A 26102-nucleotide genomic window follows, 5' to 3' on the forward strand; every position below is an offset into this window, starting at 1 on the left:
ACAACTGAACACAAACTCAGGACTTCTAGGGCCTTTAGTTATTCTTCAGAAAGAGAAATACACATATTTATTTGCCTCATAATTATGAGTCATATGTAAGGCTAAAAGTTCACTTGATCAGCCATAAATGCTGCCTCCAGATTTTATGTCATAATATGTAAATCATCGTTTAAGTCCAATCAATCATCATCTTTGGTAGGATGAAGGCGTCTTGGGAGTGTTGTATTAAACTAGACAGCATTGATGGACAAAGAAATGTCACAAGGACTCCAGCCACCAAAAATCATCTGGCAGTATAAGAGCAGGTCGTGAATTCAAAAAAGAAAAAAATAAGCACAAGGATTGAAAGAACAGGAAAAACGAAAGCATAGGTATCCATGGAATTGTAATATGGTCGGCACCAAGGAATTTGGTGTTTTTCTTCATAATTCATTTACAAAAGAATATAGTAACATGTAGGGATTCTAATGAAGAAATAAATAAACATGCTCCTGTGTATACTTATATTGTTTTTGTGGTCCCACAGAGGAGGGGGAATATCCACTATATGGCATTAATAGTAAGATTTTTATACTATCGAAACTTCATTTCAGGATTCAATAGAGAACATTTTCAGCACCTTCTATGAATTAATTACAAATATCTCTATTAATATCAGCAAGACTCATCTGCCGGGCTAAGGACTTAACCTCCTCTTGCTCTGGATTCAGAATTTTATGAATATACATTATATCTGTTCTTTATTATATACTGTTTGTTTAATGTTAGACACTAATCCTTTCTGAGGCAGAGGAAGAAACCAGAATAAGATGAGAACATAGAATCATCCTGCAGAATTTATAGCTAAGGACAGAAGGAATTTTGTTTTCTTTTGGATCACTTTAGACACACTTTGGAACTGTAGTTGAAATTTGATGGGCTGCAATTTAACCATCTCTTTTTATTAATACTAAAATGTTCTCTTGCCTGAAGCAGGAAAGATTTGGGTTCTTCTTCCTTAGAAATCCTAGCAACTTCTACAGCTCTTTCTTTGCTGGTGTACCTTTTGTCTACTGATCAGAGTGAAATGACAGAAATGAGGGCAGTGGGACAGAAGTGCTGAGGAAATACCTCTGATCCCACCCCAGCAGGCACAGATATTGACTCTTTAGCCTTGACTGCTCCGGCAGAAAACAAATAGTTGCCTGACTAGATGGCTAATAAGCAACAGAACACTTGAAGGAGTTGTTTACAAGGTCTATTTTAATACGAAGTGAAACCTACTATTGTCATGGAGATGAACTGTGTTGGTGATAGACATCACTCAAAGAGAGACCCTCCACCCCAAACCCAAATGGCACAGGAGGTAAATGGCCTATCTAGTTCTAGTTATGTCCCCATCGGGACATCTTTACTCAGAAATCTGTCTCCCTCTATTTTTAGCCAATAAATTGTCATTCTTATTTTTAGTTTATGAATGATTGAATGATTTATATAATGATTACAGCCTCAATTTTCCTAAAAAGTCTACTTGGCAACTTTTCACTGAAAAGGACCCCAGCTAAGAAGCATTATTACTACTAAAGGAGTGCTTTTAAGGACTCACCTTCAGATCCAGTGTAATGAAAAAGTGAATACTGAATTCCTGATGTACATTCACTAGAATGGGGGCCATTGCCTTTGTTCTTTTTGAAAAAAAATGAGCTTTTGAAAAAACAATAGTCTTCTCTATAGTCAAATCCCTCTATTCCCCAATAATTACAAAGTATATATACTTTTCAAGTTTCTACTCATGTAATAGTGACTTGGAAGCTACCTGTTTAACTAGCTGTCATGGATCCAATGACCATCTATATGTCCAGCAGTAATGAATGTTTGGTGTTCAGTTTTGTGGGTGAATCTCTTAGAATTGTATGCTGGGAATAGACTAGATTAGGGCTTAGATTAATAGATTATATTATAATAGGCGTAAGAATAGATTATGTTGTTAGAAAATATACAGTATAGACTTGTGGCTAGTCAAAAATTGAAAACAGGTTGGATAAAAGGATAGAACTAAGTATTTTAGAGGAAGGTTCTCTAGAAATTTAATAAATGAGCTGCTTATTAAAAACATTGCTATATTTATACTTAATGTCATTTAAAAATAAGATCAGCATAGAAATTCAAACTCTTGGCCATAAATGGTGCTCTGTGGCTGATCACCCAGGAAGGAAGGCTGCAGTTATTCTCTATCTCAATTGGTGGGTGATGATACTTTCACATCTACGTTCATTGCCTCTTCTCTGCCAAGATGAAACTATTTGGAAAACTGTACCTGAAAATAACCATTTTAATACTTCTATCTGCAAATTATTGATGCAGAATCTAACCTTCATGCAAGGAAATATGCCAGGAAAACCCTGCTAAACTGATTTGCCAGTCCTCTGACAATATGAGGACACTAGGTAATAACCAGCACAATGTTATGATGATATGTTTTCTTTCTTGGTCCAAAGAGAGTCCTGCTGAACTCAGGCAAAGCTAGAGTTATGATCTCACTCCACTTAACTAGCAGACCTTTAAATTTTGTCTCTAAATGACAGTCAATCAATCAAATTTCTAATCTATTTCTTTGGTGCCAAGCACTTCAGAATTCTCAGAGAATGTTTATTAGGAGACCAGTCAATATGGAGAAATGGAGAAATGGTATGTCATTGATGTCCATCCTGGATTCTGGTCTTTGATTGCCTTGATTATCTAGACACATGGTTTCCAATATGACCAAACTCAGTGTGGTCTAAATTATTGGTAGCAACATTTTGATATGTCAAAACAAAATTCATTTTAATTTAAAATTATATTTTAAGAAGGAGTAAGCAGGGAAAAGTGATGCAAAATCACATTAACAACAGGACACCAGAGATTCTAAATGGTTGTAAATCATTATTTTAGATCTTGAGGATAAGGAATGCATGCTTTCAAAGTGCAGTGCTTTTATGCACAGTGCCCAAAGAGCAATAATTTGAGACTTCAGAGAGAGGATAATCATTTGAAATAAACAGTAAAACAGAAAATAAATAGAATGTCGCTAAATAACAGTTGACTTTAGCATTCTTCACAGGAGGGAAAGCAAACCTCCCAAGTGGCAGTTCATTCCACTACTCCCTCATCACACATATATATAGAATTTCGTGGGATCCCTGGGTGGCGCAGCGGTTTAGCGCCTGCCTTTGGCCCAGGGCGCGATCCTGGAGACCCAGGATCGAATCCCACATCAGGCTCCCGGTGCATGGAGCCTGCTTCTCCCTCTGCCTGTGTCTCTGCCTCTCTCTGTGTGTGTGTGTGTGTGTGTGTGACTATCATAAATAAATAAAATAAAAAAAAAGAATTTCGTAATAACTGTACTAGCTTTCATATGTTAATAACTGCTAAACCAACACCACATACCTGAAGATACATATCCATGTTGCTTTCTTTATTCAGGACTGTCGTCTTTTTCTACAAATTAAAGAATTTGCAAGGGAAGGCATATAACTTTGTTTCTTCTGAATCTTTTTTTTTTTTTTTCTTCTGAATCTTCTTGTAAGTCTTGTATTTTCCGTTACCCATGATGGTTTGGTAAATGTCACTGATGGACTGAAAATAAAGAATCACTAGCTCTATGGGCAAAATAGCATCTAGAGCATAGAAAGTTAATCAAGAGTGTGAAAGGTAAAACAGAAATTTAAAAATAGCTGTAATAGTGAAATGTGTAAGAAGCATGCAGAATATAGATATCTCTGCTATTTCCTCTGAGCATAGATCAGATACTTAATCATGCTTGTTCTGAATTCACTAAAATTTGAATGAGCATCCGAGAGAGAAAGAGTTATAAAACCCCTCCCAATAAAATTTAAATTTAACATTTTGAGAAAAAAAAAGTTCTTTAAGGAAAAGTCAAAGACATTGAGACTTTTTTACTCTTTTTAGAAAAAGGAAGGTTGAGATACTGATACCAGTTTTTAAGCAAGTTAAGGGAAATAAGAAACGAGACTTTCTTTTTTTTTGCTGACAAATCATAGTAATAAAAACACTTATCCTGCAACAGAAAATCTTTAGGTTTGATAATGAAGTAAGTTCTTGATAGTGAGGCTTCTGACTACTGCAAGAGAAGCTGTGGGATAGTCTTCTGTGAAGGTCTTTAACTTAAACCAGATAGACTCACAATCTTTCTATCAGGGAAAAATGATTTCTCTAGGTGGTTCATATTTTTCAGGAATTTCTTCTCTCTTTCTCTCTCTCTCTCTCTCTCTCTCTCTCTCTCCTCTCTCGCTCTCTTTCTCTCTCAGAAAAAGAGAGTCTTAAGCAGGCTCCAGTATGGACATCCAGTGTGGAGCCTGAGGCAGGACTTGATCTCATGACCCTAAGATTATGACCTGAGCCAAAATCAAGAATCTGAAGCTTAACCAACTGAGCCATCCAGGCACTCCAACTTCTCTCTCTTTTTTAAAGTCACTCTTAGTGCCTGGGTGGCTCAATCGGTTAAGCATCTGCCTTTAGCTCAGGTCCTGATCCCAGGGTCCTGGAATCAAGTCCCACATCTGGTGCCCTGCTCAGCCGGGAGTGTGCTTTTCCCTCTGCCCCTCCCCCTACTTGTGCTCTCTCATGCTCTTTCTCTCAAATAAATAAATAAAAATCTTAAAAAAAAAAATGAAGTCACTGTTATTTAGAGGAAAAAACTGCTGGAAGCTACAGGAACTTCTAAATGTGCTTGGCAAATGTGAAAGCAATAGCAGTGCCAACCAAAGTTTTAGTGGACAATTCTTAGGGATCACAAAATGCTATCCTTTGTTACATATGGTCACATATGCAGCCATCACACTATGTTCCAGTTATTTTCTATAACAACTGATTTACTACAAACTTGGAACCGTGGGTACGGCTGCTGAAAAAAAATGTGCTTGTGAACAAGGGGATCAGAGCATATTGTTCAGTGTTCTGTAAAATGTTAGAAACTTTTAGTGGAAAAGTTACCACACTTCACCCTCTGCTTGTTGCTTTCAGTACTCAAAGTCAAACCCATTACCATTTTACTTACACCATTCCCTTCCTACTGTACTAATTTTTTGATTCATCCCCAAAAACATGAAGCCAGTAAGTGTTGGTGGTATTTGCTATAAATAAGAGCAGAGGCCCACCGAATGCAATTAGGAAAAAGACATCCTCTATTAGGAAAAAAAAAATCTTTAAGCTCTTCCTACTTGCCTAGCACTCATCTAGGAACTGGAGGTACTTAGGTAAATAAGTTTCCATCAGTAAAGAGTGCTCACAGACTAGTGAGAAAAACAGACGGGTAAATAGGCAACTCTGGTGCAAAGAGATATGTATTGGAGTGAAGGTATGTGCAAGGTACTGTATGGATTTGCCTGGGACAATTCTGGCTTAGCCTATGGTCTTGGTATAATTATTCACAGGGCCTTTCACAAAATATGCCCTGGTTTGGACAATACATTATATGGTTACCCTATAAATAGCTATAACCATCAAATCTGCCTGAGGTTGTCTAGCAAGATTTTCCACAGATTAGGACAGAGAATCAAAGAGATTAAGAATGCTTTGCCACACATGTTGTCTACATCCAAATGGAAATGAAAAACTTAGTAGAATGACTGACTCTCATTTCTTCCAGCATTGTCAGAGGAATAGAGTGGGAATTTAACTCTTGTGGGGTGAGGAAGGAGGAACAAGGCAGGACTATCTAAACACACGTATTGGTATATGATATGCACAAGGGGTATCTTTAAATGAGCCATTAGATTATGGATCCTCTAAAGCTCTCAGCCTTGAAAGGTGGTGTGAGTAAAAGACTAGAAGTCATGGAGGGAATTTTAGAAAGACAACTTTAAGGTTCAACATAAGGAACCTTATTTGGTGTCAAATTTTGTAAAGAAGCATTCCAAGCAGGATTGGTTTGCCAGTGAGGCCCAGAGCCCTATGCCCCTGGTAGTAGCAGCAAAGGCTGAATGAACACTTGTGAGCAAACCCAGGCACTACTAGGTCAAAACTCGGGCCACTGGTTATTTAGGCTTCTGAACATATTGCTGATCCTATGGTTTTACATTATGCATGGGGTCTTTTTGAGTAGCTTTTAAGAATCCTATGCTTGGGGAAAATCCCTATAAGCTAAAAAAAAAAAAAAAAAAAGTAGAAATAACATGAAAAACAAACAAAACACAGTTTGTGTGAGCTAAATGCTCTTGTGACCCCCTCTGAACACACACTAATAGAGAACAGGGAGTGTCAATACAGATCTCACTGAGCTTATTCTTTGCCACTTTTACAAGGAAAGCAGATATTAGACACAAAATATTCAGAAGACATGCCGCCCTCAGAGGCCCCTACCTCTTGGACACATACTCATTTGAAGACCCAGTTGCCACCAAGTCTTGCTTCCCAGTTTGATTTGCATAGCTCTGGATTGGGACCTGTGGCAAAGCTATCATTAAAGAGAAACAAAGCAGAAGACTGAACAAAGGATACATTCTGTGCAAAGTTTGAGGTTCACACTGTTTCAGTGATCCTTGTCCTGGTAAGAAAGATGTCCGCCCCTCCCCCCACCTAAAAAGAAGAGCAGAGACTGACAAAAGGAGGCTCCCTGGAGATACCAGGGGAGCAAAGAGTAGGGGAACTAAAGACCGTACACATGAAGAGAGAGAAAGGGGTTGGCATGGACACAGGAGATGCGGCCAAACACCCTGCATTCACAGCAGAGATACGTGATTTAGGTTGGAATCACTTTTCACCTCTTCCCCAGGGTATGCGAGTAGGAGAGGCTGGGGCAAAAGGAATGACATCTTGACGAGGCTCAGCTTTCCCAGGGGCCTAAGAAAGGTGGCAATATAGGTAGAGCCAGAATATTCTCACTGGCCCTTTTATATGAAATCTTGAATATCTGCATTCACAGATTAAAATGTTTTCCAGCACACCAGAGAGAGAAAAGTCTTCTGAAGGTAGTGGAAATGACTTTAGTTCTCCCATGGTTAAGGGTATAAGGGCTCAAGAGTGAGGAAAAGCTAGTTTCAAATCTCTGCTACTTTAACAGATTTATGGTAAAGTATTTAAATTTCTCTAAGTTTTAACTTCCACATGTTAAAAAAAATGGTAATGCATACACCACTGAGCTCACGTAAAGACTGTATTACACATGTAAATTGTGTAACATATGTAATGTCTGGCAAATAATTATTGACAATAAAATTTTTATTCAGTGAGGACTGTTATCCATTTCCGTAACATTCTCTGGTTACCCATACCAAGCTCTGCCTCATTTTACGTCATTGCTTTCTGTCTGGTCCTTGACATTCCACGCTGTTTCAGCTTTGACCTACTTCCCCAGATACTGTGGTATCTCTCTGCTTCAAAACTTCATGCTTCTGTGTTCTTTAAAAGGTATACCTGCAGTGATATGTAAATTCAGTGCTAACAATGTGCAAATATTTTAAATCATAAAAAAAGAAACATGGCTTCCAGGAAATGCAGTTCTTGTTCTTGAACTCTGAAGGCATTCTTCATCTCTGATAATATTGACCCTGAGCCCAATTCACGTCCAGTGAACAAGGTATTATTATTTTATACCCTCTTCCAAGGGGGTTAAAACGACTCACCAAAACCTACTCCGTGATCTCAGATGAGGAATCCAATGAATCAATCTTGAAATCTTGATCTAAAATCTGCCAGGGTCTCCATTTAGTGAGAAAAAGTCAGCCTAGGGAGGATGATCCCCAGTAAATTTTATATCATGATATTATTTTTAACCACATGCTTAAACTGTTTTCTGGATTTGAACTGGCCCTCCGATTACCCACAGAATACAGGGAGAAAGCTGCGTAAGCTCCCTTCTTCCACAGTTAAAACAGTCCTTGTCACTAAAACTATCATATGTTAGATCACATGTCAGTGTCTGTGACATAGTCAGGCCTTGGCTTCTCAGGATCCACTCATTACAAGTGAGTTTATGTGCCTTGAAGCATATGGCCTTGATATATGATCCCAGAGCAAAAGAGCAAGGTATTTCAAGCTGGCCACAATTTTATTGACTCTCACAGGCTTGCTTTGTAGTCATTCCAATAAACTAGACGAGAAATTTCTGATGCTCCAAGCTATCCAGTCTGCAGGACTCCATTTCATGATTCAGAGTCCAACTAAACAACTCAAGAGTGCTTTTGTGTGACACTCTGACCACAGGAATAAATAATTGCTTAGTAATTCTCTTTGAGGCAGAAAATTCTAAACATGGAGGAACCATTTCCCCTTAATGGGAGCCAGAAATCCTGTAAGTGCTTGAAATGGCATTCACAAGTCTGAATGGTAAACAGATAAAAACAGGAGCGCACCAGTTGCACAAATGACTTGCTTGTCACAAACTTGTCATTGCAGTAATCTAACATTTCTTTCACAGAGCCCGATGGAAAGGATGGAACAAACAGGCCCTGCTGACGTTTTGGCTCTGCTAAGCCTTCCTCGGAGCTAAAGCATCTGCAGCATCTTCCCATTCTAGATCCTTTATCTGCTGAAGTTAGCTGATACTGTACATGTCAAAGAAATGTTTGACTATTGCATTAACAAGTTGATGACAAGCAAGTTATCCCTGCAAATGAAATACTGCTGCTTTTAGCAGGCTGCCATCTTGACCTTCATCTCCTCCTACAGAAGAACCCCTAACAGAGCAGAGCACTAGGGAGAGGCCAGTTTTGTCACCCTAGGCTGTACAGATAAACGAGGACCACTTGGTGGTCCTTAGGTGCAGCGGTGTCAGGGACACACCAGGCAATTCCATTCGGGTTGTGGATAGGATTTCTCGGTAAAACATAAACGTTGCAAACACCCTGCAATGTCCCAAGGATGCTCTTGCTGGGATAAAGGAGCTGCACAGAAATGCATTTCCTACTGCACCTCCTCCGTTCCCCATACATGGGGGGGGGGGGGCACCTCTATAAACTTTATAAAGTGTTAATAGCTGGGAAAGTTATTGAAAAGTGTATTCCAGCTTCAAGCATGGTTTTTGCCAATTCTTGGAGTTCCTCCCATCAGGAGCCTCTCTCCTAGCCTCCTACTTCTTCAGGATAGCAACTGGAACTATCTAGACCTAGTCAGAACCAGGCTCTTGTCCCTGAAAAGTCAGGTATGTCCTTCAGCCTCCTCCCGGAAACCTTGGGCAGCCCTAAGACACCACCAGTTCACCTCCAACCTCGGCTGCCAGCAGGGAGTGCTCAGACACTGCACAACTTCCAATTCTTGCCTTGCCGTTGCAGTAGCCCTCCTGCCCGGGGGACCCCCCTCGGTGTTCTTGAGTGTGCAGAGCGGTGGGCCCTGGGCTTAGCAGCATACAGAGCTGAGCTAGAGCCTGTAACAGGAGCCTGGCCCGTCGTGCCTGGGTACTCAGCTTCTGCTGGGGCTTTGGGCCTATCAGCACTGGAAACAATGGCGTTTCGCCCTCAGACTTTGGCCTTTTCATAAAGCTGAGCTTCTCTTATTCATCAGGGTGTCAGGTGCCCTGTATTTTTTTCTTTTTAGACCCTTGGTTAAAGGTGCATCAATACTGTCTTGTCTGCTTTAAATATCGACGGGAAAAACTTGCATTCTCAGACTTATTTTCTGCTGTTGCCTCAGGTGCTTTCATTTTTAAAAGTCTTGTGTAAAAACGGTTATCATCATTCAGCCATGAGAACCCATATTTCTTGCCAAAGTAGCGACGGGGCTTCCCTTTCTCTGAGATCTGGCAAACGGACCATAGTACTGTCTCCCAGGTGAAATGTTCTACTCCCATCCCAAATATCTCATGCTGCAATCTATACCTCAGCTTTGTTACTTCAGAAGACAGGTGGGAAGGGTATAAGAGAGGGTCCTGTGTTTTCCACCGTTAAAGTTATTACCCCTGGAAAAGGAGGTGAAGGTAGTTTGAGGCGGGACACTTGTATTTTCTGTAAAAGAATACATGCAAAGGAACTATTTGAATTTTAAATGGAGTTTTAGTGACTTTTTCTTTCTTTTTAAAGTTCCTAATAGGATTTCTGCAATGATTTTGTGTTTTATTTTTTAATAGAACTTAAATGGCAAAGAAATAATATGCTATTTTTGATTCGGGAAAAAAATAAAACCTTTTTTTTTTATGGGAACTCTCTTTTTAAATACACATTAGGGAATAGATAATGGCACCAACGATAAAAAATGTTCTCTCTTCCTATTCAGAGGGATAGCTGATTAGAGTATGTGTATGTGTTTTTAATATGTATTTACTTACTTATTTGATTGTCTATTTATTTTAAGAAAGAAAGGAAGAGAGAAAAGTCAAATTCTTATGCTAGAGTAATCTCATTAGATTCATAGGATTTTAGGGCTGGAAAAGAGCTCAATGATAGGCTATGACTTTGTATCACACTCCTGCCTAAGCGATGTGGATACTGAGACCAAAGATGCTGAATACCATAACAAAGATACACAACAAGGTTGTGACAGAGCTAGGCCTAAAATTTTCTTTTAAATGAACAGTCTCATTTGAATAATTAGCATTGATATACTTAAGTCTAATAAGGCATTTGTTTTTGGAATAATTGGGGTTGTGTCCTGGCTAAGCCAATTTAGGGATATACATTTGAATAGTTTGGAGATATTTCTTTCTAAGTTGTATTTTATTTGAGTCACGAAAGGAACCATTACAATTTCCACTAATTTTTTTCTCTTATAAGATTTCAAAGAAATACTTTGTCCATTCCCATTTTGGCACCTGAAAACACATATTTTTAAATGGGTCTGTTCCTTTAATAGGTATTCATTTAAGTAGATCATAATCTAACATTCTTGGAGATAAAAATCTTTTATCAGATTAAAAGAAATCTGGTTTTTATTCCCACTTTTAGCCATGTTTGAGTTGGTCCTTGTTAATTGTCAGTTTCAACAAAACACTGATTAAAGTTAAAAACATCAATGTTTTTGTTTGTTTTGGTTAGTTTAGTTTAGCACAAGGGGAAAATAAAAAATGCATTTACCTTTTTTGCAGCCATGATAATTATATACTCTATTTTTGATTTATGCAAAACTTTATTTTTGTGGGTTTTCTTTTTGTTTCATTTCTCCGTTTTTGCATTTTCCAAACATCTGTACCGTGGCTGGTGGCGAGAGTAGCAGTGGCTGGCACTTTTCCTCCACGCTTTGAGAGAAAGAGAATTGGCTGGAATAAAACCTTGCTTTCCATATGGTCGACTTGAAATACAGCATTGAAAAGGTATCGTCTCTTTTTTCTTTTCTGAAACCAGAGGTTCAATGCACCAGCAAATAGCAATGTTGATGCCAAACCACCTGTTGATTCATATCAGAAAAGTCCTTGGCAAGGCACCCCCCCACACTTCGTCCGTTGAAAACCCGACTAGATGATCTTTGTGCCTTGGTAGCATCATATCAACAACATATGCTGCTGGTCATTCACTTGAAAAGCCTAGATTCTACACATAGTCAGGAGATTAATTGAAAATTTTGCTTTTGCTTTGACAAAATGAACACTTTTTAAGTATGTTTGGCTATGATGTGCTTGCTGATTCCTTGCTGGATCTATTGTCAGAAACAGTGAAAAGGTGACACTAGTGCTTTCTTTCACCTTGATTAATTCTAATTAGGAAAAGCAGAGGTCTTTGTCTTATCAATTATTTTAAAGTAAAATACTTCAAGCACATCAAAATATCAAGAATAGTGTGAACACACAAGAACCCATACCCAAATTAAACAAATATTTGGCACACTTATTCCTAAACCTGTTTTTTTGTCTTTTATTATTCTAAGCTATGTACAATGATGTACACAAATTGTCTATAGCTTGATGAGCTTTTATGTAAGTATATATATCCATGTGACAGTGCACAATCCAAAATACAAAACATTTACAGTACCTAAAAAAAGTCCCTTGTGCCCTCTTGTGTGTGATACTCTCCAAAGCTTTAACAAAAGATTAAAAACGAGCAAAACTATTGTGACTTCCACCATTATGCATTAGTTTTACATAAGCCATAAGCCATAGTATAGGTTTATATAAAATATATATTATACTGTAGGTATCACTAAAATTTATTTGTTGAGTCTTTCATTGTTAGATGTTATTTCTAGTATTTCCCAATCACAACTAATACTACAGTTAACATCTTTATACATATTTTTACATAGGGGAGGAATTGCCTAACTACAAGAAACATGAATTTTCAATTTCACTAGGAATGTAAAATTTCTCTCCAAAGTGGTAGTAGTAATTTATATTCTCATTAGCCATCTGTGAAAACTTCTCCGTGTACTTCACAACATTTGAGATGGCTAGACTTTTAAATTTTTTGCCAATTTGATAGTTATTAAATAATATCTCATTTAAGAATTGCTTTACTTATAAGCCATTGGGATTTCCTTGTGTGTGTTGTCTGTTTGCATCTTTACCCATCTTTCTGTTAGGTTATTTGTTTGGGTATTGTTATTTGGACCAAGCTAGGTTTTGGTTTTGGTTTTGGTTGTTGTTGTAGTATTTTGGATTCTCGTCCTTTGAGCAATAGAAATTACAAGCTTATTTTCCTCATCTGTGTCTGTAATAGCTTATTTTTAAAACTTTCTAATTTTAATGCAGTTATTAATATTTTAACCTTTATAGTTTATGCTAGGACTCCTGACTGGCTCAGTCAGTGAAGCATGCAACTCTTTTGATCTCAGGATAGTGAGTTCAAACCCCATGATGTGTATGTCACTTAAGAAATCCTTCCATATGACAACCTTCCTTTATTTTTTTCCTAACAGTTTAAGAGTTTGGCCTTTTATGTTTCGATCTCTAAGTTTCTTAGCATTTACTTTTGTATGTTATATCTGACATGTACCCTATTTTATTCTTTTTCCATGGATAACCCAATTATCCCAGCACCATTTAATAAGTTAGCCATCCTTAGCCACTAATTTATAATGTCATCTCTTGCCTACATTAAATCTCTTTTTAGAATCTTTGTGTCAACCAGTAAACTATTTCTCTATTCTTGTGCTGACATGACAGTGCCTTAATTATCATAGTTTTATAATATTCTTGCTATCTGGTAAGGCAAATCTCTCTACATTGTTCTTTAAAATTCTCTTGGCTCCTCTTGGCCTTTTGCTATTCAATATAAATTTTAGGATTAGTTGGTCAAGTTTTGCAAAACCTTTGCTGAATTTTATTTGTAACACTAACTTTAGAGAACAACCTGGGGGAGAATTAACGTTTTTATAATATTGTGTCTTTCTACCTATTAACAGACCATATTCCTCTACTAAGTCAGATCTTCCTTCATGTTCTTTAATAATATTTTATAAGTTTTACTGTAAAGGTCTTGCTAGAACCAATTATGTCAGATTTCTTCTCATATTACTTAGATTTTTCTTCTATTATGTATAGAGTCTGTTTTCCATTTCATTGTTTATTGGTCATTATTGGTATATATTCAGCAACTTTGCTGAACTCTCTTATTAGTTCTAATAACTAAACTTAAAATTCTCTTAGATTTTTTACATTGGCATCTATATCATCAGTAAATAATGACAGCTTTTCTCTTAAATTCTAATTCTTAAGTGTCAATTTCTTTTTCCTGTCATATCATGTGACTAAGACCTCAATATAGTGTTGAATAAAAGCAATGATATTATGAATACTGTTCTGTTTCTTACTTTAATGGTAATTTGGGGAATGTGATATTTGCTTAGGATCTTGATAAATCAAAACTTATTGTGTTAAGGAAGTTTCCACCATCTATTTACAGTTTGCCACGCATTTTTAATCAGGAATACTAGTCAAATTTTATCTAATGCATTTTCTGCATCAATACTATGATAAAATTACCCCTTAACATGTTGATATTTTATATGCTATTAATACATTTCCTGACATTAAACATTTCTTATATTCCTGGAAAAAAAAAACTTTACTGGTCCTGGTGTATTTTTTTAATCCACTATTGAATTTAATTTGCTGATATTTTATGTAATATGTTTGTACAGGGAGATCAGTCTTTAATTTTCCTTTCTTAAACTGTTATTGTAGAGTTTTGGTGTCATGGTGATATTAGCCTCATAAAATAAGTTGAGCAACATTCATGTCTTTCTTTCTTTTTTTCCTATTTCTGAAATAGTAGTCATATTAATAGGGATTACCTATTCTGAAAATTTTATTAAACTTGCCTGAAAAATCATCTGGACCTAGTATTTTCTGTCCAAAGTGGGTAGGTAAAGTAGGGTGGACTTCTGATTATCAGTTCAATTTCTACCATGGTTATTGGTTTATTCTAGTGTTCTATTTCATCTTAAGTGAATTTTTTTTAAAGATTGTATTTATTCATGAGAGACACAGAGAGAGAGGCAGAGACGTAGGCAAAGGGAGAAGCAGGTGCCACCCAGGTGCCCCCTTAAGTCAATTTTAGTAAATTTTTTTAGAAAAATATGCAATTAACAGTTAATCTACAATTTCAAACTTATTTGCATAAAATTATTCATAATGGTCTTATGATTTTTAACTTTATCTTTAATATCCCCCTCTTATTCCTAATTTAATTTATCTGAGCCTTTTTATTGCTCATGTTAGAAATTTTTCTGTTTAATTTACTTTTTTTAAACCTGTCTTTTGATTTAATCTACTTTATTGTGTCTTTGTATTCTATATCATTATTTTGTGCTTTTATCAACATTATTTTCTTCAGTCTACTTTCTTATAGTTTAGACCATCTTCTTTTAGATTCCTGAGTTCAAATATTACTCATTTAATTTCACTGCTTTTTCTTATTTTAAAAGATAAACTTTAGTCTCTAAATTTTCTTCCAAGTTTTTCATTAGCTGCATATCTTGGTTTTGATATGTAGTTTGTTCAATTTTAAATATTTTGTAATGTCTGCTTGATTTATTTTTAGCCCTTGAGTTACTTAAAAGTGTAGTTTTTACTTTCTATACATAAAGTTACTCTACTGATTCAGAATTTAATTGCATTAGAATGAGAGGATATATTTTATATGGATTCAATTAAAAGTTGTTTTTAATTTTTTTTGTGACCTGGGACATGGATTTTACTGCTGACTTGAAAACTCTAGGTGGCTTATCTATTTATTCAGTGCTCATATTAAAATTTTTATATGTATGCCGAACTATATATTTTTCTAATAAAAAATAAAATCCACTTTTTAGTATTTCTGACTTTCTCCTTAATGTAAAAAACGCTGCCTTGCATGTTTTATCTACTTACTGATTATCAACCTGTTATAGTTATTGAATGGAATTTGTTTTACCTATTTGTTTTAAGCATATGCAAAAGTGGTTATCATTGATTTTTATAGTTAATACCTAATTATATTTACTCATATATTTTAGCTATTGCTGTGTCCACCATTATTATTGGATGATACAGCTTCCTTTCTGGGTTCATTTTTCTTCTTGTTGAATTACATCTTTCAGTAATTCTTTTGAGAGAGCCCTGGGGAGTATACTCTTTTTATATATCTAAAAATGTTTTTATTTTATCTTTTATATTAAATAGCAGCTTATCTATTTTTGTTCAGCAGTTGAGGATATTACTCAATCTTACACAATTATTTTTCGACTATCATTACTTAAGAGAAATCTGCTATCAGTCTAGTTTTCATCTCTTTGTAGGTGGTCTGCTTTTTCCCTCTGGTGACTTTTAAAAAGTTTTTCTATATTCTTGATGTCTTATAGTTTCTCTAAAATGTAGCTAGATATGGATTTATTTTGAGTTATCAGTCATGAACTCAGGGTATACTTTCTAATCTCGGGACTCTAGTGTTAGAGAAAATTCTCAGTTATTATCTTTTCCTTTATTGTTTCTTTGTTATTACATCCATTTTCTTTAGGGATTCTTATAAGATATATCCTGGTGTTTCCTAGTCAATTTACATATCTCAATTGCTCTTTCATTTTCTAAAACTATATTTTACTTTCTGTGATTTTTTTTCTGAATGCATTCCTTATTACCTACCAACTCACTAATGCTCTTCTTGAAATTGCCAAATCTTATTCTTTGCCCAATCTTAAATTATCCCATCTATTGCATTTTTAATGTCAATGAACATATTTTTCATTTTTAAGATCTCTGATTGGTTCTTTATTCACCTATCTTTATCTCACAGCTCTGTTTTTATTTAATAATTTCTTACTCTCTTATAAGTATGATTTTTTTTTTGTCTCCGAGCGTTATAAACATATTCATGTTGAGGTCATTGTCAGACAATTCTATAATATCAAATTCACTTGTAGTGAATGTTCTAATTATTAATGTTGTTTGTTTTTCTTATCATTAGATTTCTTGCTATGTTTTAGAATTTTTTTTTTTTTTTTTGCAGGTTAATGTGGATTGTAAGTCTTTTTTTTTCTTCTTTTTTTACTTGTATCTTGGTTCTTTTTTCCTCTTTTTTTCTTCGTTCATATATCCCTGACTAGTGATTTTGCAATTGCCTCTGCCGGGATTCCTGGGTACCTAGTCCCAATTCAAATGTTGTAGCTTTCAGGTTTTTCTCTTTAAGGATATTTGATCATGTGTCTCTATCTTTCCACCTCTTAGTGCCTGCAGCTCTGTATAAGCTATTGCCCCGGAAAGCAGTTGGCCAAATTTTTTGCAGCCTCTTGCTGAACTAGTGAGCTAGTCTCAGGCCCACCATTTCATATGGAGCCTTTTGGCTTCATTACTCCAAGAGCTAGACTCCCAGATACCTCTGTGTGCTTCTGGATCCAGATCTGAGCAGGCTTATGGCTTTAGCCCCCTTTGCTGCCTTTAGTTTCTTTATAAAAATGATCACTTTATTTTTAAATTTTATTCTCTTAAGAGAAATCTGCTAGTAAATATGTGTTGAGTATGAAATGAATGTACCTGTTTTGTGTATACACACATGCATACAGAGAAAGAAAATGTAGCTGAAATGTCATTAGAGTCTCCCTCTACTGCTAGATAACCCATCTATTCATTTAAACTTTGGATTTTATAAACTGTTGGGCCAACATATAATTTAATAAGGACTCTTTCATTCAATTCTTTTGTGAGGCAAACATACTTTGTGAACCAACCCTTTGCAATTAGTGTGCCTCTGTCCCACTCATAGCTAGTTCCACCTTAGCCACTTCTATCCTATCTTCCCCTTACAAATAATAAAATATATCTGGCCACTCCATTCTCACGTCAGCAACTACCATTAAGTCTTCATTTGCCAAATACTGTGTGATTCTTGAATATGAAATCGTGATGAAATATCAATAATTGTATCATATTCAATTGCTAATAGCCTGTGTTCTTCCAGAATTCTTCATGTTGTTTACTATTTAAATAGAAGCATTTTGAAGTACTTCTTATTGCTTTATTTTTTAAAGATGATTCTTAAAATCCCCAATTATAGTCAAAGAATTCTTTATAGAAGTTGCTAGGAAAATTGAATTTTCCTTTGAATACCATTAGATATTAACAAGAAACTTAATGATGATCTGTAACATGCTAAAAAAAATATGATGCTTCTATTGTAGATTAAATAAAACAATGTAGATTAACAAGAAAAAAGCAAACTAGTATAAAGTGGGTCATTGCTGATGTGCAAATTTTATGGAAATTTTAATGGCACATTTGATCAATTTATAAGAAGTGCATATTTGTGTTTATAAGAACACTCCTATATGGCATGATTTTAACAATCTTTCATATGTAATAACAGATTGAAATTAAACTGTCTTCCTAGCTGTTTCTATTCTTTAAATTGTAAAAAAGATTTTTATTATTCTCTATTTAAAAGTCACTGAACTGGGAATCAAGAGACTTGGTTTCTGGTCCCAGTTATGTCGTTTTACTAGCTCTATTCTCTTGAGTAAGTTATTGAAATTTTTGAGTCAATTTTTTTTTATTTATTTATAAATATAAAGAGTTGGGCTTAATACTCTGTAAAGCCCCTTCCAATTTTTGTATATAGTATTCGGCATTGTATCTGTCTGTATCTGTATTATATAAATACCCACATATAAAAACTTCACTGTGTATAGGTTCCATACATCGTGTATAGGTTCCATACATCAACAGCCTGTGTTATTCTAGAGAATTCATAAGGAAGTATCCAAGAATGAGATTAATTATCCCCTGAATAAGGCAGTTGAATTTATCTGATAGATAAATAACTGGGAGCTACAATAGGTTCTTGATCAAGATAAAAGCAGTATGATATTTTCAAAAGTAATATTAGGCAGCAGTATATCAAATGGATCAGAATGGAAGAAATCTGGGATACACAGACCGAATAAGGCCGTGGTTCAGGATGAGATAAAGGGGTCCCAGAATGTAGTGATAACATCAGATAGAGTGGAAGCAAAAGATATGAAGTTACTGAGATAAATATTTGTTTTAAAAAATCTAAGAAGATTATGAAAAGAAAAATCATAAAAGAAGAAATACAAATACCTAATGAACATATGAAAAAGTATTATAACTTGCTAGCACTTCAAGACATTGTTTATAAAATAATAATTCTCAAAGCTAGTAAATGTGCAGTTTAACTGGCACACATACAGTGATGGTGGAACTATGTATTGACATAAAATTCTACAAAGTAAAATGGCTTTATATTATCAAGAACCTTTCTTTAAAAATATATCTTTTGGGGGCACCTGGGTGGCTCAGTGGTTGAGCGTCTGCTTTTGGCTCAGGTTGTGATCCTGGGGTCCTGGGATTGAGTCCTGCATTGGGCTCCCCATGAGGAGCCTGCTTCTCCCTCTGCTTATGTCTCTGCCTCTCTCTCTGTCTCTCACAAATAAACAAATTATATGCATATATACACACACACCTATATATGTATGTATATCACTTATATATATCTTTTGACTTAGTTTTACTTCTAGGAATCTGTTGGGAATAGAAACTCTACACCAAGATATATGTATAAAGACGTTCATCACAAAAGTGGAAGAAGAAAAAAACAATCCTAAATATTTAATTGAAATTATTATCCAAATTATGGGACATTCATAGATATCATTGCATATATAGTTATTGAAGATATTTTTAAAAATTCTTTACTAGAATTTTTTTAATGAAGCAATGTAACAGAAATACCTGATCCAGAAGAAACTTGTACACCTAACATGATCCTAAATTTTAAAAAGTACATGTAAGTATATGGTTATAATAGAAGGAAATACATTAAAATGTGAACATCTATATGGTAGAATTTTTTTTTAAGATTTTATTTATTTATTCATGAGATACACAGAGAGAGAGGCAAAGACACAGGCAGAGGGAGAAGCAGGCTCCATGCAGGGAGCCTGACGGGGGACTCGATCCCGGGTCTCCAGGATCACGCCCTGGGCTGAAGGCAGACGCTCAACCTCTGAGCCACCTAGGCATCCCTCTATATGGTAGCATTAAGTGATATTTTATTTCTTCTTTTCTTCAACTTTCTAAATGTTCAACAAATACTATACTAATTAGAAAAATTTAAAATTTAAGCAAACAGCAAATAATTTAAATAAAATTCACTCCAAATTTGATGATAATTCAAGAGATGAATACATGTTTACTATTTATCACCCCTTACTGGAGTTAAAATGTTTTGCTTTTCCAATTTATTAAGCTTTTGAAATATCTGTGATACAGATTTTTGGAATCATATCATATTGAATATAATATGGCTTGTATTTTCTGAATCTGATCACGTTGTTTCTATTGGCCAGTACTTCTCAGAGTCAGTTTTTTTATTTTTTGGGTTTTTTTGATTCTTGTGCATTTGTCTCAGTTATCAGCTTGTGCTCTGACATTCTAGAACCTCATTTTCTTTAGTCCATCAGTCAGTTCTGACATTAATACACTCAAAGCACATGTACATGTATATGAGATTATCGTAAGGGAAGAAATCTAGATCACTCTTTATATTTTCAATTGTTTTTAACTTCCAAATTTCTCATCCTGTAAAAATTTCATAATCTAATCATAATAGCATTTTGAGTAATTGAAACACGAAAATGAAGTAATGGGCACAGCCAATATGTCAGTATAAAGTCACTTTTATTGGTAGAATAAACTACTACTGATAAAATTTATCAGGCACCCATCTCAGGAATAGAATTTTGGCTACTCTATGTAAAGAATGAATAAACATAACAACCTACTTGGCCCTATACACAGGACTTAGCCAAAAAAGATACCCAGTTAGATGCCAGAAAGAATGAACCAGACAAAGTTTTATTGGCTCAAAATATACAAGTAACTTAGTCCACTCCTTTTCTAATGAAACTGTATAAGTAAAAATGTAATCTTTAAAATCTAAATTCCTTACACTAGCCAATGGCAAAGTACGGGAATAACTAAATGTTCCCAGACCTCACCCTCTTTCTTTCTGCCAAGAGAGTGAACCACTCTCTCTCCAGCTCAGGCCTCCACTAACTACAGGTTAACCCAGAACTACTTATACACAGCTCATCTTTTTTTCAGAACTGTAATTCCAGTGAAGGTAGAAGCTAGGTACTATTTATCTTTGTCACCTCAGATTCTGGCAAAGCACATGATTGTTGAATGAACTAATGAAAGATACCAGCTACTCTTTAGATGATTTTAGTATCTACAAAGATAAATGAAGGAAAAGTTAACTTGGTTTCAAATGTTTGCATCCTATGTATTCTTCTGTAACCAGTCTCACTAGCATTTAGGCAAGCTCCTTCACAATGCTACTATCACCAAATTATGAACATCCTTGAGAGTAAACATCTTTCAAGAGCATATTTGTCATGGAGCCTGGTTAAGCGATCAGTAAAGGGACTAACTTGATTTCGGCTCAGGTCATGATCTCAGGGTCCTGGAATCCAGCCCCATGTCAGGCCCCAAGCTCAGCGGGGAGTCTCCTTAAGGATTTCTCTCCCTCTCATTCTGCCCCTATTCCCTTTCTCTCTCTCTCTCTCTCTCTCTCTCTCTCTAACTCTCTCTCTCTCTCTTTCTAATAAAATAAGCAAATCTTGCCTGGCTAAGCCCTTGGACTATTATTACTAGAATTAGTTCCTCACAGGACAGCTGGTTGTACTTGCACATGTTTCTTGACACCTGGGACAGAGGGTAGGTATACCAGCATGGCTCACATTGGATATAGAATCAGAGAGCTGAAGTACATATGCCAGTGCTTTTCAGGCTTTAGTAGCATAAGAATTACTTGGGAAGCTCATTTAAAAGGTAGATCTTTGAGTTTCACCTCAAGACATACTAATTTAGTTGATTTGCTCTGTGATGTGACCCTAATATATGGTTTTTTACGTTCTCCTCAGGTGATTCTGGTGTAGCTGGTCCCAAACCAAACTCTATGTAACCCTGGCACCATGACTCTATCCCATCCTCAATTGCATATCACCTCCAGCCCCATAGCATCATTCCCCAGGACTTACCCTGCTGAATACTTCTGTGGTTTTGCTGCCCCCACTCCTTCATCCTACCCCATTAAAAGCAGAGAGGAGAATAGGGAAGACAACGTCAATAAGGAAAACTTGAGTAGCTGCAGTAAATTGTTATTTTGTATTAGTTGGACTAATGGTCCTTTGCATTAGTCCAAAAGTGAGCTGACTTGACAGGTAAGCTTGAACTTTAGAGCAATAGTTTTCCTCCAATAATTGTAGAATGATTGGCTATGAAGTTTACCTCCTGGGTTTTTTTTTTGTTTGTTTTTTTTGGTTTTTTTTTTTTTGGAACTGCTATCTATAGAACTTAGATGAATAAGCACAATTGAAGTGCAAAGTGTTAAATGCATGCTTCGATTTAGTCAATGCATTTGCACATTGAAGTAATTAAGATGTATTTAAAAGCATTCTGCCTGCAATACTTTGTTCTCCATTTCCTACAAATCAAATTAGTGAGGGTAGATTTGATTTTGACATCATTTTGAAAATATTTTCTTTTTCTTTTTTAAATTTTCTCAGTATTACATTTTTACAAAGTTCAAAACACAACCAACTGTGACTAAATTCATAAAAACAAAACAAAAAGTCCAAAGTGCAAGAAAATGAAAAACAGCACAGAGTAATATGCAGTAGAACAACATAAATCGTACCTCACAAATATAGTTGTAAATATACACCTTATCCATGTCTGATCAATTAATAACAAATACATATTCAAAGAGCAAATAGCTCATTCTCCTCCTTTGATAGAGAGCCCCAAATTTAATTATTCATCTCAGTCCAAATAAATATGAAAAGGTAGCCAGACCTTCTTACAAAAATCTTAACCATCTTCTATTTTCATTGTACTATATATAATGCAATGAATGAATATGAAGAAAGAATATAAAGGTGTTTTCCTTGTTTGCTAACAAAGAAACAAAGCATTCAAGCAAGATTATTTATTTTTTAAATAAAGTTAGACTTGGTAGAACCAAGAAATGTTTATGGCGGTATTTTCACCAAGACAGACTGGAGTTTAAATCCCAACTCTGCATACTGTCTGTATGGTCTTTGACAAGTTATTTCACCTCCCATGAGCCTCAGTTTTTACATCTGTAAAGTGAGAGTAATAATGTCTACATTACATAATTGCTTTCTTAACATTAAATGATGTATTGGAAGTGCCTGGAATTTAATATGTACCCAACAAATGGCAGTTATTATTGTTAATTCAGGAAAGAAAATTTGAAGGGATAAGAACCCTACATCCGCTGAGGAAAAAAAGGCTAAACAAAAATATTCTGTGGTCTCACTTTCTCAGAGGTTATTTACAGGATTCTCAGATTTTATCCCAGAATTTTACCTACAGAAGAGATAGTTTTACCTTTATAATTTTCTTGCCACCCAAATTGTTGTCCTTAATGTAAATCAGTGACCTCAAAACACATGTTGAGAAATACCATTTATACTATTGAAGTGCATCTTTGAATGACTATAATTTTCTAATGCAAATTATTATCATATTCTTGTGTTGAAGATAAACAGTACTTTGGACTGGGTACAGATTAGATAAATCTAAGTCCTCTTATTTTTTTCTATACTAATTTTGTAGATTTAGAAGTATATGTGTTTATGCATGGAAGTGAAGGGGAGAGAGAGAGAGATAATAGACAAGAACAGTAGATTCATTTGTGTTTCTTAGGAAGTAGAGACTACTTTGTTCAATCCTGTTGTCAGTGATTAGCTCTGTGTTTCACATATAGAAAGTGCTCGATAAATGATTTTTGAATTAATACATGGAGAGAAAGAAAATGCTAAGAAAATATCTGTATAGCAGAAAGGAGCCAGCTCAAAAGTAGTGTGTGCAGATAGTAAGCAGAGAGCTTAAAACTTACTTATGGTTGTCAACACTCCTTTAGTTAGGAAGGCTCCATGTGGAATTACTGGTAGCCATTTTTATTCAGAACTTCTAATTTTAGCTGGAGAAAGCAGCGAAATCAGAAGAGCCAACTGATCCTTAGTCAGAGAGCCATGACATGACCTTCATGTTAGAGCTGCAAGGAACCATAGAGATGTGCTAGTACAGGGTCCTCACTTTCCAGCTGAAGGAAACGAATGATTTCCCCAAGCACTTGGTAACAAAGTTTACTGATACTCAAACTTGTGTTTCCTAATTCTGGTCCAATTCATTTTATATTGTACCGTGTTGCCTCTGTCTTGACACACTCTCCCCTGAGGGTTTCCATATATCTACAGTGGTTTCTCATCTTTTGACCAAGACAGTGCAATGGAACATCTACCAATGCCTCTGATTAGAATCTTCTCACCTTGTCTGGCATTTTCCTTAGAGCCTAAGAGGCCTCAATAAAGAGATTCTTCCTTTGACTCTTAAATTCACTTTTTTAGAATCAAGAAATAACCTATATTAAATGATTATTAACCATAAAAAGCTCATCCAAACTACTTTAGCTCCTTTCAAATGATTATCAGTTGGAGCTAAAAGGAATGAAGAATAAAGAACCATTATAATTTGATTGGAGGAAGAAAAGGAAGAACTCTGTCTTGAGGTGTTAGCTAGGGCAAGGCAAGGTCAAATGGGCTGTGATGGGCAGAGGGCAGGGGGATCCAGATTACTCAGGAGGTCACTGAAAGATGTGAGTATCAGAGAAGAGGGGAGGGAAGAAGAGGTGAAGGGATAGAAAGAAGAGGTAAAAGGAGGAGAGTGCTGCAGGTAGACTTCATCATTTGGTTTTTGGCTCATTATTTACTGTATTTGTAACCCTTGGGCTCAATGGATAAGGAAACCTCGGATTCAGGTCATTCGTGTCCTTGTGATAATTTATATTGCTACTGTCAAGCAATAGCTAGGATTCCTTGAATCAAGTGTTAACGACATCCATGAAAGAAGAAATAAAGCATTTAATAGGTAAATATCTTCCCTTTCCAGCCTAAAGAAAGGAGGAAGTGTTGATGGGCTGTTGATGGTGAGCTAAACTGGCATACCAGGAATTTTTATAAATGGTTTTCCCATGCTCCATTGAATCTGTGGCTGAGACTTTAGTTGTATACCAGCTGTGCGTGCAAAATCTCATAATTATTCTTACTGTATTAAGCATTTTATAGCAATTTTAGCTCTAAAATGCTATGCAATAGTTTTTATGCAAGTGTACCAGACATGTAAGCTGTTCCAATGAAAACATTTCCTTTCATTTAGACACGTGGTTTTAGGTTTCCAAACTTAGCTCTTTGCATTGATGGAAGAATCTTTAGGCCAGACATCAGGGTTTTTGGTGGGTAGTTGGATTTTCTTGCACATACTTTATTTCTTCAAGCAGCCTCATCAGAAAAGGGGCATTTCAGTGAGTATACAATTGTGATTTTAGTGAATACTGCTGCTGAGTACTAGTTCCTCCACAGCCTGTCCTGTTGAGAAAGGCACTGGAGAGGAAGCTAGGGTTATCTCGGCATCCCTCTGGGGTGTAATGACAAGCAGGCAGAAGGACTTGGACTTAACCTCTCTGCAGAAGGCTGACACCTTTAACACCGCCGCACATGCTGCTGCGCCCTGCAGTGGCAAGTCTTGGGCCTGAGCCCAAAGCTGGTGTGGAGTTTGAACCCTTGGCATTCTGGCCCAGGGCCAAGTGCTATCAATGGAACCCCACTGACACCTTTAGTTATTCTTCCTAGATTAGGATAGTAATTTACTTGTCTCTTTGATTTCAAGTGTCTGGTTTTGTTTCCAGATGCCTCCCAGCTCATCTGTATTCCAGGGGTTTCAAAAGACTTTAACCTCATTGGTTCTTTCCTTTGTCAGTTCCATTTGGTGAACACAGGAGGGATACAGAGACTATAGAGAGGCGAGGGAGGGGGCTGTGTGCGCGTGATGTAGGGGGCATGTGGGGAGGGCTTGGTGAGACTGCAGGAATAAATGAAAGGCATATTCAGTTTCAGAACATCAGCTATTGTACCAGAGCAAGTCAGGGTGGAGTATAAGAGGTGATGTGTAGGACAATGTAGTGAAAAGTGTCATTAGATGGATTCATGTGTAAAAGCCCTCCAAACAGCAGTAATCTCAAACTCCCGCAAACGACTGCAATATATGAAAGAGATAGAGAGACCATAGAAATTTTATCCCAATGCCAATAAGGTAACAGCACTTGGATTTTAACATGCTATCGTAGGAAAAGGCATTTATGCAGGGGTGTCATTTCATGTTTACAAGGGCCTGTCTAGCACTGTTTATTGATTTTACTGCAATTCTTTCCCCAGGACCCTGTAGATAGATAATTGCTAGAAATGTCCATCATTAGCAGAGCAACGAGTACAACCATCACACCAGGAAAAAGATACACATAGGACCCTGCAAGCAGGCATCAAATGGGGGTAAGAGTCACACAATAACACGTGCAGCTATAACTCCAGGCAAACACACACACACAACACCCTGTGTAGCCGTTGCACTGAGAAAATACACACAGCCCCCTGTGCAGCCATCACACATCAGGAAAATACACACATGACACCCCTATGCAACCATCACACCAGGCAAAAGCACAGACATAAAATGCTAAGTCAATAGGAATGAACAGCTCATAAAAGCCTACTGGAATAGATCACATCACAGCCAGGTACATCTGTTCTCAGCACTAACCATTATCGTTAGCTTAAAATGCTTAAAATCACTGCGCATCCTCAGGTCTAGGGACAGATTATTCCAAGAAGATTCTGCT

The 26102-nt window shown here is 36.2% G+C and overlaps 1 protein-coding gene across 35 annotated transcripts in view; it reads left to right on the forward strand.

Moving 5' to 3' along the window:
- The window catches only part of ZBTB20 (zinc finger and BTB domain containing 20), a 781647-nt gene that overhangs the window by 515810 nt on the left and 239735 nt on the right, over nt 1-26102 (forward strand). For 30 of the 35 annotated variants that reach the window (XM_077884681.1, XM_077884673.1, XM_077884670.1 and 27 more), the window contains one exon: nt 11122-11221. The exons of the other annotated variants lie outside the window; for them this stretch is intronic. The gene's annotated coding sequence lies outside the window, so the exon portion shown is untranslated. The remainder of the gene's footprint in view (nt 1-11121; nt 11222-26102) is intronic. 35 annotated transcript variants of the gene reach the window in all.

This window comes from Canis aureus, chromosome 35 (genome assembly GCF_053574225.1).
Source record: "Canis aureus isolate CA01 chromosome 35, VMU_Caureus_v.1.0, whole genome shotgun sequence".
NCBI classification, from domain to species: Eukaryota; Metazoa; Chordata; class Mammalia; order Carnivora; family Canidae; genus Canis; species Canis aureus.